Source organism: Rhinoderma darwinii, chromosome 2 (genome assembly GCF_050947455.1).
Source record: "Rhinoderma darwinii isolate aRhiDar2 chromosome 2, aRhiDar2.hap1, whole genome shotgun sequence".
Classification (NCBI taxonomy): Eukaryota; Metazoa; Chordata; class Amphibia; order Anura; family Rhinodermatidae; genus Rhinoderma; species Rhinoderma darwinii.
In genome coordinates, this window is record NC_134688.1 from 232,666,792 (window position 1) to 232,680,268 (window position 13,477).

A 13,477-nucleotide genomic window follows, 5' to 3' on the forward strand; every position below is an offset into this window, starting at 1 on the left:
AACCGGCTGCAGAGGATTTATGTTGCATCTCGGGGGACGAGCGCGGTGAGAGAGTGTGTGCTACCTCTGAAGGTGTAGAGGAGGGTGATGCTAAAGATTTCGTGCCATTTTTGTCCCGCTTCTTCTCGAAACCTCCAGTTTCCCCTGCTTTTGATGCTGCCGTTTGCCGCGGGTCAGGGAGGGATTATACTCATCAGGAGGAAGTAAGTACAGTGGAAATCATTAAAATATGCTTAGTCAGTCGCTCGGTGCCGGAGCTAAAGCTGCCATCAGTCTCGGCTGCCAATCCACGACCCCAGTAGTTGTTGTTGTTTTTTTTTTGTTTTTTTTTATGCTTGTGGACATCATTTTTCCAATAAATTTAAAACTTAGTTGACAATTGTGCAACACTACATGCAATCCATACAGTTATAGGAAACTTTTCTTATTTTTAACATATGGGAACATATCATTCAAACCATCTAAAAAGAGAAAGATGATGTAAGTGAACAAAAAAAATTAACACATTTGACCTTGCAAAAATAATTCATTAACCCCGTCGCACACCCTGATGTGTCATTACGTCCGGGTGCGGGGGGGGGTGATGTTTGGAGCGCGCTCACGTGCTGTATTTGACACCCAGGACGAACAGCTGCTCCTGGCTGTTTAACCCCTCAAATGCAGCGATCAATCGCGACTGCAGCATCTGAGGCGTTGAAAAGAAGGGGGGCTCATCGCCCCCCCCCCCTGGAGTGTGATCGGGGGGTGATGACTGTTGTTATGGCAGCCCAGGGGCCTAATGAAGGCCCCCAGGGCTGCCTTCACTCTGCCTCTGATAAGCCCAGTCTAGGGGGTTAAAGAAGTGTGTGAAAAAAAGTTTTTAGTGAAAAAAAAAAAAGGCAATATTAAAAGTAAAAAAAAAAAACACCTTTTCCCATTTTCCCCCTAAAGTAATGTAAAAAAGTAAACAAAATTGGTATCGTTGCATCCGTAAAAGTCTGAACTATTACAATATAGCATTATTTAACGTGCACGGTGAACGCCGTAAAAAGTGTAAAATGCCAAAATCGCTGTTTTTTTGGGCAACTTTGCTTCAAAGAAAAATGTAATTAAAAGTGATCAAAAAGTTCTACGTACCAAAAAATGGTATCGATAAAAACTAAAGTTCATCCCGCAAAAAATAAGCCCTCACACTGCTCAATCGATGAAAAAATAAAAATGTTATTGCTTTCAGAATGTGGCGACAAAACATTTTTTTTTTAACAAAAAGTTTATTAACAATAAAAGTAGCAAAATATATATATATATATATATATATATATATATATATATATATATATAAAAAACCTATATAAATTTGGTATCCCCATAATCGTATTGAGCCTCAGAATAAAGATAAGTTGTCGTTTTTACCGCACGGTGAAAGCCGTAAAAACAAAACCCAAAAAACAATTGAGCAATCACCGTTTTTTCCATTTTCAGCCCGCAAATATTTTGTTTTCAGTTTCCCAGTACATTATATGGAACTATAAATTGTATCAAAAGAAACTACAACTCCTCCCGTAAATAATAAGCCCTCACACCGCTCCATTGACTGAAAAATAAAGTTATGGCTCTTGGAATGAGGGGAGTAAAAAACAAAAATGAAAAATAAAAAAATGGCTTTGTCCTGAAGGGGTTAAACTAGAAAATTACAGATCTGCCATTTCCTTCTGTGAAAAACGTTACAGCAGGAAGGTCACAGCCTGTTACTGTTCTCACTCCCCCTAAAGAACATTCAGGATGTGACAAAGGAGCTTTTCATGTTATCGTCCCTAAGTTATCGTCCCAATGTGAGAGGATATGTGCTCCATGATTGTCACATTTAGGGGGGGCTTTTTTCTCTATAAAGAGGTGAAAAGATGAGCAGCTGTACATGTAATGATTCCCTGCACCTAACCAGACCATTTGTCAACTTCTTGACTCATATGTTTAATGGCATCTGGATCACGAAGATATTTGGTCTCTTTTGTTCTGAGATGTTTTGTAGATATGTGCTTGTTGACATAGTCATAAGTCACATGTATAAATAATTGTTTTGTTTTTTTTTTACAAAATGTTACACTATGATGCAAAATTGCATCAAGTTCACTATAAATGTAAAAACCTGGGTGGCTACTTTCAGAAAATACATCGGTATGGGTGTATATGATTTTTAAATTTCAGAACTCACATTTTATTTTAAAGAGGCTCTGTCACCACAACATTACTCAAATGTCCTGAGAGTTAATAGACATCACCTCCATCCAGGACGTGATGTCTATTCACAATCCTGACACTTCGCTAACGTTTGTGTGTCATTTATGATCTCTATGTGCTGTGCTGTGCTGTAAATGACACACAAACGTTAGCGAAGTGTCAGGATTCTGAATAGACATCACGTCCTGGTTGGTACAGCGCCGATCATATTATGTAGAAGATAGGCCACTTATAATGTGGTGACAGAGCCTCTTTAAGTGTGAAAATTGTCCTGCAGTGAGGCCTTATTCACACGGACGTGTCCGTTTTGCGCGTGCAAAAAAATCTGCATTTTGCGCGCGCAAAAGGTCTGTGTGTCATCAGTATATGGTGTGTGGCTGCGTGATTTTCGCGCAGCCGACATCATGATGACACTCTGATTTTATGTTTACAAACGGAAAAGCACGAGGTTGTTTTCTGTTTTCATTCATTTCTTTTACTACTGAAGCTTCCGTGTGCCGAGCGCGATTTGCACGCACCCATTGACTTCAATTGGTGCGTGCTGCGCCAAACACGGGCAAATATAGGACATGTCGTGCGTTTCACGCAGCGCACATACGCTGCATGAAATTCACTGACAGTCTGAATGGCCCCATTCACTAACATAGGTCTGTTCGACGCGCGTGATTTCCACGCACATAGAACGGACGTATTATACGTTCGTGTGAATAAGGCCTGAAAGGGTTGAACTCGTGCCATGGTACATTTACGGCTTAGGTTTAAGTCTGCTGCCTGAGCCGTCAGGCAGGAGAGTGTATGTTGCTAGACTGTCAGAAGTTGCAAAGCACAAGGACAGAAGACATACATGGATTTCATTGCTTCTGTCGTTTTTGATTTAACATATCCAATGCTCAATGATTACTGTGTATAGACTAGAAGCAGTTTCAGTGCAGCAGCCAATAATATTTTTACGACAGACCACCTGATCTCTGGAATGCTGGTGGCGGTAGGACTGAATTACTTTAGGCCCACCAGATAAAAAAAATATTCCTGGGGCCCACACTCAATCTATACAGAACACATGCATGTTAACTTTTAGTTGCATCAGTCAAACTCTAGTGCTGCATTTTGCAACCCGGGTTCCCCAGACGACACAAGCAAGATCTGTCACTTTTGCAGTATGGATAGCCATGGTTTCAGCAGAAAAGTATTAAAAAAAATTCGCCAAAATAGAGTGTTATAGAATATCTTACGTGTCCCTACAGAAAGCTTTTTTTCGATGTTGAAAAATGGTAGTGGACAAAATCTTTTGGAGGGGTTCTCCATGAAAATGCTCATTGGCTCCAACGTAAACTCCACTATACAGAAAATATGGATGTGCAATGTGGATCCTTTTTCCTTTGTTTTTCATTTGTCTTAACGTTTAAAAAAAAAATTCTGCTGTTCTTGTAAATTACTACCAAGCAAATCCACGCTCCTCAAGCCAAATGGTGCTCCCTATACTCTGAACCATACAGTGTGCCCAAACAGCAGTTTACTTCCACATATATGCCATACCTGGGAGAACCCTTTTAACAATTTTTGGGGTGTGTGTGTCTCCAGTGGCACAAGCTGGGCACGACATATTTGCCACTGAAATCGCATATCCAGGGAAAAATTAAAATTTTTACATTGCACCATCCGCAGCGCAATCATTTATGAAAAAGTCCTGTGGGTTGAAGATGCTCACTCCACCGCTTAATAAATGCCTTGAGGGGTGCAGTTTCCAAAATGGGGTCACTTCTCAGGGGTTTCTTTTTATTAATTCACATCAGAGCTCTGCAATTGTGAACCAATACTTTGTAAATCGCCAAATTAGGCCCCAATTTTACATGGTACTCTTTCACTCCTGAGCCTTGTCAAATGTCCAGGCAAAAAGATTAGGGCCACATGTAGGGTGATTCTAAAACCGGGAAACACAGCATAATAATTCGAGAGCTGTCTTGTTATGGTGACACAAGCTGGGCACCACGTATTGGCATATCTATGGGAAAAAAATCCCATTTTCACTCCAACATCGAGTGCACACTAATTTCTGCAAAACACCTGCGGGGTTAACATGCTCACTACACCCCTAGGTGAATACCTTGAGGGGTGTCGTTTCCAAAATGGGGTCACTTCTGGGGGGTTTCCACTGCTTTGGTCCCACAGGGGCTTTACAAATGCGACAGTGCCCAGAAACCAATCCAGTAAAATCTGCACTCCAAAAGCCAAATGGCACTCCTTCCATTCTGAGCCCTACTGTGTGCCCAAAAAGCAGTTTATGATCACATATGGGGTATTGCAGTACTCGGGAGAAATTGCTTTACAAATGTTGGGGTTCTTTTCCTTTATCTGTTCAGAAAATGAAAAATTTTGAGCTGAAGCTATGCCTTTATGAAGAAAAGGGATTGTTTTTTTATTTTCACTGCCCTATGCTAATAAATTCTATGAAACACCTGTAGGGTCAAAATGCTCGCTACAACCCTAGATTAATTCCTCAAGGGGTGTAGTTTCCTAAATGGAGTCACTTTTTTGGCATATTCATTGTTTTGTCCCCTTAGGGGCTTTGCAAATGCGACATGGCCTCCGCAAACAATTCCTGCTAAATGTGATCTCCAAGAGCCAAATAGCGCGCTTTCCCTTCTAAGCCCTGCCGTGTGTCCAAACAGCCGTTTATGACCACATGTGGGGTATTGTTTTACTCGGGAGAAATTGCTTTACAATATTTGCAATGTATTTTCTCCTTTAGTCCTTGTGGAAATGAAAAAAAAATTTGCTAAATCTACATTTTGTTTGAAAAAATGTAGATTTTAATTTTTACGTCCTAATTCCAATAATTTCTGCCAAAAACCTGTGCTGTCAAAATGCTCACTATAACTCTAGATAATTTCCTCAATGGGTGTAGTTTCCAAAATAGGGTCACTTTTTGGGGGTTTCCACTGTTTTGTCCCCTCAGGGGCTTTGCAAATGCGACATTGCGTCAGCAAACCATTCCTGCAAAATTTGAGCATCAAAAGCCAAATAGCGCTCCTTCCCTTCTGAGCCCTGCCGTGTGTCCAATCAGCCGTTTATGACCACATGTGGGGTATTGTTTTACCCGGGAGAAATTGCTTTACAAATTTTGTGGTGCTTTGTTTCCTTTAGTCCTGGTGGAAATGAAAAAAATCAGCTAAACCTACATTTTCTTTGAAAAAATGTTGATTATATTTTTACAGCCTACTTCCAATAATTTCTGCAATGAACCTGTGGGGTCAAAATGCTCACTATACCCCTAGATAATTTCCTTAAGGGGTGTAGTTTCCCAAATGGGGTAACTTTTGGGAGATTTCTACTGTTTTGGCACCGCAAGAGCCCTTCAAACCTGACATGATGCCTAAAATATATTCTAATAAAAAGGCCGGTGTTTCAGTCTATTACCACACTAGGGCCACATGTGGGATATTTCCTAAGTCTGCAGAACCTGGGCAATAAATTTTGAGTTGCGTTTCTCTGATAAAACTTTGTGTTACAAAAAAAATGGATTAAAGTGTAGCTAAACGTTCGACAAACTTCTGACATGTCATAGTGTCACGTCAGAAGTTTGTATTGGTGGGGGTCCTAGCACTGAGACCCCCACCAATCTCTAGAACTAAGCAGCTGAAGCGCTCGTGTGAGTGCTCAGTTGCTTCGTGTCTGTTCGGCTATTTCCGGAAATAAATGCATCAGTATACGGACTCAATAGAAAGTCTATGAGCTCGTACTCCGATACATTTATTTCCGGAAAAAGCCGAGCAGAAACAAAGCAGCTGAGCGCTCACACGAACGCTTCAGCTGCTTCGTTCTAGCGATTGGTGGGGGTCTCCGTGCTCGTACCGCCACCAATACAAACTTCTGACATGTCACTATGACATGTCAGAAGTTTGTGGAACATTTAGCTACACTTTAAACATACATTTCTACACAAAAAAAAATGAAATTTTGTAAATTTCACCTCTAATTTGCTTTAATTCCTGTGAAACATCTAAAGGGTTAAGAAACCTTCTAAATGCTATTTTGTATTGCTTTGCTGTAAGAAGCAGTATTGTATAATGTTAAGCCTTAATAAGCATAGACTAAGGGCACATGCACCTTGTCCAGTTCTCAATTTTACTGGTAAAACTGGTTTTTGTGCAGGATTCCTTTTATTTTTCTTGGTGCAATGAATCTTTCAACTTCCTTTCTATTCCACATTAACACAAAGGTGAATCCAAACCATAGATCATGTACAGAGAGCTGAGGTGTAAAGTTTGTTTGTGCTTTATCCCTTCCTGAATATAGTGTCAGTGACCTGAAGTCTGTGTCTCATTAGTCTGGATTAAAAAACTGGGTAAGTAATATCAGTTTGAGCAACAAACTTTGTCAATACAGCAACAATGTTTTAAGTATTGTATTGCGGATTGAATGTTATTTAAAATTTTTGAATGTCTTGTAAATTGTAATGTGGCTATGTTTGCGGTGTCTAATATTTTGGAAGTTTGGGTTCTTTTATATAAACAAACTGCTCTAATTGTATAGATCTTCATATAGGAAATAAAAAGCACAAGGTACAGTAGTTAACATACCCCAACATCTTTGCATTTTCTTGGCATATAAAGTATGGCATGAACGATATCCTCTGACTGCCGTGTCGGATGAAGTGCACACCATTTTTGGCATTATCATTGTGTTTTCATTGTGGTGTTTCCTTTGCTACATACAATACAAACAGTGTGACTTAGCAAATCAATAATAAAAAAAATCAGAATGAATTAAAATTCATTTTAGGTACTGTATGTCAAACTCCTTTTTTTATTTCCTTTTGAAAAACTGAAACCTCCATTTACTGTATGGCGATGGCTATGTGAAAGAGCGATGTTACTTTGCAACTGTCTGTGAGATTAGCAGCCAAGTTGTACAGAAATGATATTTTGTGCAGTTGGGTATTATCTACATGAACAAAAAAATGTTGACAAGTTTGCTCTATCTCTGAAGATTAGAGACTGTTAGTACCTGTGCCGTGCATGTGTGTTTGCTATATGTATATGTTTATAGCCCCTTTAATGTGGCCACTTTTATTATAGCTACTTCTATTATCTATGGAAAATTGAGTAAATATTAGCTGAAATCACCTCAAATGTCTAGTGCTTTATTATTTTTTTTTCCAGCAACTTTCATCATGTTTGAGAGTTGAGAAAGGGATTGACTGAGAAGTAAAACAAAAACCTTGTAAGGTTAAAAAGAAGGACCATACAGGTTGTCACTAGGCGGTCCCAGAAACGGATAAAGCTTAGAAAAAAACAGGCTGTTCAATGAATAGCATTAACATTAGTTACACAATAATTTAATAAAAAAGTGGAAAGCAGACTACTGCACACTGATGGTGTATGTGGATAGTGCAGAGGGTAAAGGATATCCTATATATTTCCTGTAGAAGAAACCTGCCCTATTCACTAAATCGTGATAACGGAAAATATTTCTGCATTCCTGCACTGACTCACTCGTTTGCATTTCCACTTCTTTAGGCTAAGCAATATCTTTGATTCAACTCGTTGGGATTGTTATTTCTCATCAAGGGTCCGTTAGACAACATTAGCAAGTAGTACAAAGTTGCATGCATGGTATTGATGGCAGGAGAACATTGATAGTATGACTCTCCTATTTGATCAAATTTTGTAACTGAGCATTTAAGAAACTCATTCTAAAGTTGGATAACCCTACTCCATCTTTGTCTTTTGCCTACTATAAATATGCTTGTTTCACCCTAACCTGCTTGCCCTGCTATATAAAATAATTTAAGATGGTCTCCATCATTTTGAAAATAAAGTCCTTCAATCATACTGGAGAATTGGCTATAAGACCTGTGAAAGTACAACCATCTTAATTTAACTTTATTCTTGACATAAATTGTTATGGAAACTTTTCCCAGATTTTAGGTTAACACTAATCTTTTGCCGTGATAGCTGTATATTTAAGAGTTCAAAATCTCTGAAATTACTGTAACTATTAATTCCTAGATATTATTTAAACTGGCCACCAGTAGGTAAGATCTGTAAAGTATATTGGTCTGAAGCACAGCGGGCACATCGTCCAGTGGAAGCAGGACTGATTTTGCCCAATTTTTGTTTTGAAGCCTTAAGAATTTTCCAAATAATTAGAAGGAGGCTTTTTCCAGAAACCATAAATTCTCAGCAAACAGAGAAAGCTTTTACTTTGTCTGCCGGTAACGAAATCCTGGAATATCTCTCTATTTTGTCTGAGGACTGTCAGAGGTTCAACTGCCATGGCAAATTTTTTTTTAGAGAGTGGGGGAAAGTTCTAAGAAGGGCAACCAATACCTGGTATGAGGTATGGAAGAATTAACAAAATTTATTTACCCTAGAGAAGAGATGGCTGATGGCTATATATATATATCCCTATAAAAATCAATGTGATAAGTTATTATTTTTGCGGATCCCGCAGAGAACACAACGTAACTGTTTGCGGGTAAAGGATGTGCAATCTCATCACAAGGTTGGAAAGAATTACTTTACTGTCCAAACCAATATGGAACATTCTCCCACAAGATTTGGTAGCGAATGTATGGATAAATTTAAATGGAAACGAGCCATGTGCTAAATAATGATGACGAGTCTAAGTAGTCCTCGCCATTATATGACTGAGCTTAGTCGTTTTCCAAATGAATCGGCATGCAGCGAACGGCCCCTTTGCGGACTTATAACGAGGAAATGCAAGTGAGTAGAAAGCTAAAAATTGCAGATTCTGAATCTGCGTGTTTCAAGCTTCTTAAGAGTTGCTGTCGTTTTGAGGATTTTCGTATGAGACAGATTCTTAGATCGGGTTAGACACCTTCCTTGGGAAACTCAATATACAGGGTTACTGGTATTAATGTAGCATATGGATCCAGGGATCTGTCAGATTGCCAGCATTGATCAGAAGGAGTTTTTTTCCACTTTATGGCAAGTTGGGTCTTATAAGGGGTGATATTTGTCGCCTTCTGGATCAGCTAGGGTTTGTACAAGGCTGCGTTTACATGTAACAGATTTGCTGTTGATTTTATTTCCAGGTCTTCCAATGAAAAATCTTCAGCGGAATACAGTAGCTGCAAAGTGGATGAGATTTGAACAGAAATTTACCTGTGGTGTGCATTTCTAAATCCGCAGACTGTCTATTCCTACGGCTTTGTATCAGATGTTCTCCATTGAGTTCAATGGAAAAGTAAAGTCCACTGTTGCAGATTTTGCTACGGATTACCTGCAATTCTAGATAGTAAAATAAACAAAAAATATATATACTCCCCTTCCCTGGTGCTCCCGTGGCGATGCTTCCCTGATCGCTTGCCGGTCTCTGTACACCCCCGAACTTACCCTATAAGGTTGAACTTGAGAAACACATTTTCTTTTTTCAACCCAATAACTATGTACAGATGTAGCAGTCTTTATTTTGACACTTAACGCATTAAATACACAGTGGAAAGATCCTTTCTTGATTTTTTTTTTCAATGACTCCAATGGCTTTTGTTGTGTGATATCACACTTCAGCAAGTTATCAGAGTCCAGATAAAGATGGATACATCCGTAACTATGTAACCAGTGGTGATTGAGGAAATGATCTTAGGTGTTCATTGAAAAAGAAACATAACCTATTACAAAACAAAAATTTTTCAATCGTCGCATTCCAAGAGCTATAACTCTTTTATTTTTGCGTCGACATAGCTGTATAAGGTCTTGTTTTTTGCGGGACAAGTTGTATTTTATAATAGCACCATTTTGAGGTACATATTATTTATTGATTAACTTTTATTAACTTTTTTGGGGGGGAAATAGAAAAAAATCAGAAATTTCGCCACTCTTTTTTGCGTCCTAAATCTACGCCGTTTACCGTGTGGTATAAATAACACTAACTTAATTCAGCGGCTTGTTACGATTGCAACGATACCAAATTTGTATAGATTTTGTATATTTTACTACTTTTACACAGTAAAAACGCTTTTTTTTCAAAATGATTTGTTTTTGTGTCTCCATATTTGAAGAGCCGTAACGTTTTTATTTTTTCGCCGATGCGGTTCTATGAGGGCTTTTTTTTTGCGGGACGACTTGTAGTTTTTATTGGTACCATTTTGGAGTAGATGCGACTTTTTGATCACTTTTTAATCACATTTTTTTAAAGTCAGGATTCACAGAAAACAGCAATTTTTCTGTCATTTTTTTATTTAATTTTTTACGGCGTTCACCGTGCGGGTTAAGTAATGTAATAGATTTATAGTCGGGGTCTTTGCGGACGCGGCGATACCAAATATGTGTAACGTTTTTTACTTTATTTGGTTCATTCTTTTTTCACTTTTTTTTAATTAACTTTATTAAACTTTTTTTTAAACTTTTTTACTAGTCCCACTAGGGGACTATAATATGCGATTCTGCGATCGCTATTATAATACACTGCAATACTTCTGTATTGCAGTGTATTACTGCCTGTCTGTTTAAAACGGACAGGCATTGGTTAGGTCATGCCTCCGGCATGCCCTAGCAGGCATTCATTACAGGCAGACCTGGGGGCCTTTATTAGGCCCCCCGGCTGCCATGGGAGACACTGACACTCGGCGATCTTATCGCCGGGTGTTGGTGGGAGAGAGAGGGAGCTCCCTCCCTCTCTCCAAAACCACTCAGATGCGGTGCTCGCTATTGAGCACCGCATCTGAGGGGTTAAACGGGTGAGATCGATACTAATATCGATCTCACCCGGCAGAGCAGGGACGCTCCCAGCCCTCAGCTGCCTCTAGCAGCTGAGAGCAGGGAGATTTGACAGATCCCTGCTCTGTTTACTTATTCCGATGCCGCGACGTAAAAAGTCTATGGCATCGGAATAAGGCCCGTTAGTGACCGACGTAAAAACACGATGGGCCGGTCACTAACGGGTTAAAGACTTGAATAATGAAACAAATGCAGAGTAATCCAGATTAAGGCTGGGTTCACACGACCTATTTTCAGACGTAAACGAGGCGTATTATGCCTCGTTTTACGTCTGAAAATAGGGCTACAATACGTCGGCAAACCTCTGCCCATTCATTTGAATGGGTTTGCCGACGTACTGTGCAGACAACCTGTCATTTACGCGTCGTCGTTTGACAGCTGTCAAACGACAACGCGTAAATTGACTGCCTCGACAAAGAAGTGCAGGACACTTCTTTGCAACGTAATTTGAGCCGTTCTTCATTGAAGTCAATGAAGCACAGCTCAAAATTTACGGCCGTCAGAGAAGCCTCGCAAAATGCGAGGAGGAGCATTTACGTCTGAAACGAGGCAGCTGTTTTCTCCTGAAAACAGTCTGTCTTTTCAGACGTAAAAGCCTGCTACCGTGTGCACATACCCTAAGCTATAGTGTTGCTACAAAATTGTCCAGCTGCCAACTTTGGCATAGACCCTAATAGAAAATGGGGTAAAATTCTTCAGTACCAATGAGGCACTAGTAGAATAAGCATTTCTATTATTTTTTGATACTTATAATACATGATTTTGGTAGGTTCAGATTGTTCATTAAATGGTACCTTTGCTGCAGTGCATGTGCCCCCTGTATAATCATTTAGTGAGTTACAAAACTGACAAACCTGATTCATAAGCAGAAGTAATTCCAAGAACAGATCATTTTTAGACGTTTTAAATATTTTTACAAGCTTCTCTAAGGCTTCGTTCACATCTGAGTCAGGGCTTCGTTCCGACGTTCCGTCTGAGCTTTCCGTTGCAACGGAGCACTGACCGACACAAACTGAAACCAAAGGTTTCCGTTTCCATCACCATTTATTTCAATGGTAACAGATCCGATGCCATTGGTTTCAGTTTGTCTCCGATGTGCATGGGTTCCGTCATATTGACGGGATGAATAGCGTAGTGTTTTTTATTTTTTTTAACCTACGTTGTATATTTATACACATTTTGTTGATTCCAACAATACATTAATTCATCTTGGGTGGAATTATTTTAACCTTTTACAAATAGCTGCATTCTTCAAATAAATATCTGCTTCGTTTTATATTATAAGATACGTCTGGGTTACTGGATTTTGTAATAACAGCAAGCGCTATTATCAGTAAAATATATCTAGAAGCAGAAGAAAACAGCATGCAGCATGTAAGACGTAAGCCTAAGCACCTTGACAACCGCAGCATTTGCTAATTAATCAGTCATTTGATCCCATTCACAATATGTTGGATGGTCAAACAGTACAAAGAGCTCTTCCATGAATATGTTTCCAGGAAGTGGAATACTCTTGTTTCTCCAAATAGAGTTGACACTTTAAATTCTCATGTCAACTTAACCATGTTAAGATTTGTTAACCCCTTGCCGCTACAGTCATTTTTTTTTTTCAATTTTAGTTGTTTTTTCTCCCTGCCTTCCAAAAGCCATAATTACTTAATTACTTTATTTATCCGTCGACCTAGCCATATGAGGGCTTATTTTTTGTGGGACCAGTTGTAGTTTTTGCACCATTTATTGTACCATATACTGAAAAAGTAATTACATGTGGGTGGAATAGAAGCAATTTCCGCCATTGTTTTTTGGACTTTGTTTTTACGACATTCACTGTGCACTGAAAACTACATGTTCACTATATTCTGTGGGTCAATATGATTACAGCTATACTAAATTTATATACTTTTTAATGATTTGCTTTTTTAAAAGGAAAAACGATTTGTTAAACTGTCGCTATATTCTGAGAGCCATAATTTTTTTAAGTTTTTCCATCTGTGCGAGGGCTTTTTTTTTTTTTTTTTTTTTTTTTTTTTTTTTTTTTAGTGGGACGAGTTGTAGGCTTTTATTCGTACTTTTGCAGGGCTTAATAGGAAAACAAAGATGGCTGACCTGGCATCTTGCGATTTGCATCGGGAGTGACAGAGGGGCATTACCTTTGTCTGATGGCTTAGATACTGCGTTCGCTATAGACCACGGCATTTAATCGTTTAAACGTCCATGATCAGCGTTTTCTTCAATCCCGGCGGTTGTGTGTCTGCTGTAAATTTTTGGTAAGGCTTTAATATTCACGGGAACTTGTAATAGCCGTGTTTATTTGGAGTGTTTGTTATTATTTATCAATTTTGCTAAAATATGAAACATGTCATCATTTAACCCCTTAAGGACGCAGCCACTTTTGGACCATATGACACAGCCTCATTTTTTAAATCTGACGTGTCACTTTATGTGGTAATAACTCCAGAATTCTTTTACCTATCCGAGCGATTCTGAGATTGTTTTCTCGTGACATATTGTACTTT

The 13,477-nt window shown here is 39.0% G+C and overlaps 1 protein-coding gene across 7 annotated transcripts in view; it reads left to right on the forward strand.

The window, feature by feature from the left end:
* The window catches only part of RPH3AL (rabphilin 3A like (without C2 domains)), a 340,146-nt gene that overhangs the window by 67,135 nt on the left and 259,534 nt on the right, over positions 1-13,477 (forward strand). The window contains exon 1 of one of the 7 annotated variants that reach the window (XM_075852934.1): positions 6,510-6,562. The exons of the other annotated variants lie outside the window; for them this stretch is intronic. The gene's annotated coding sequence lies outside the window, so the exon portion shown is untranslated. Of the gene's footprint in view, positions 1-6,509; positions 6,563-13,477 lie in introns of those variants that run through there. 7 annotated transcript variants of the gene reach the window in all.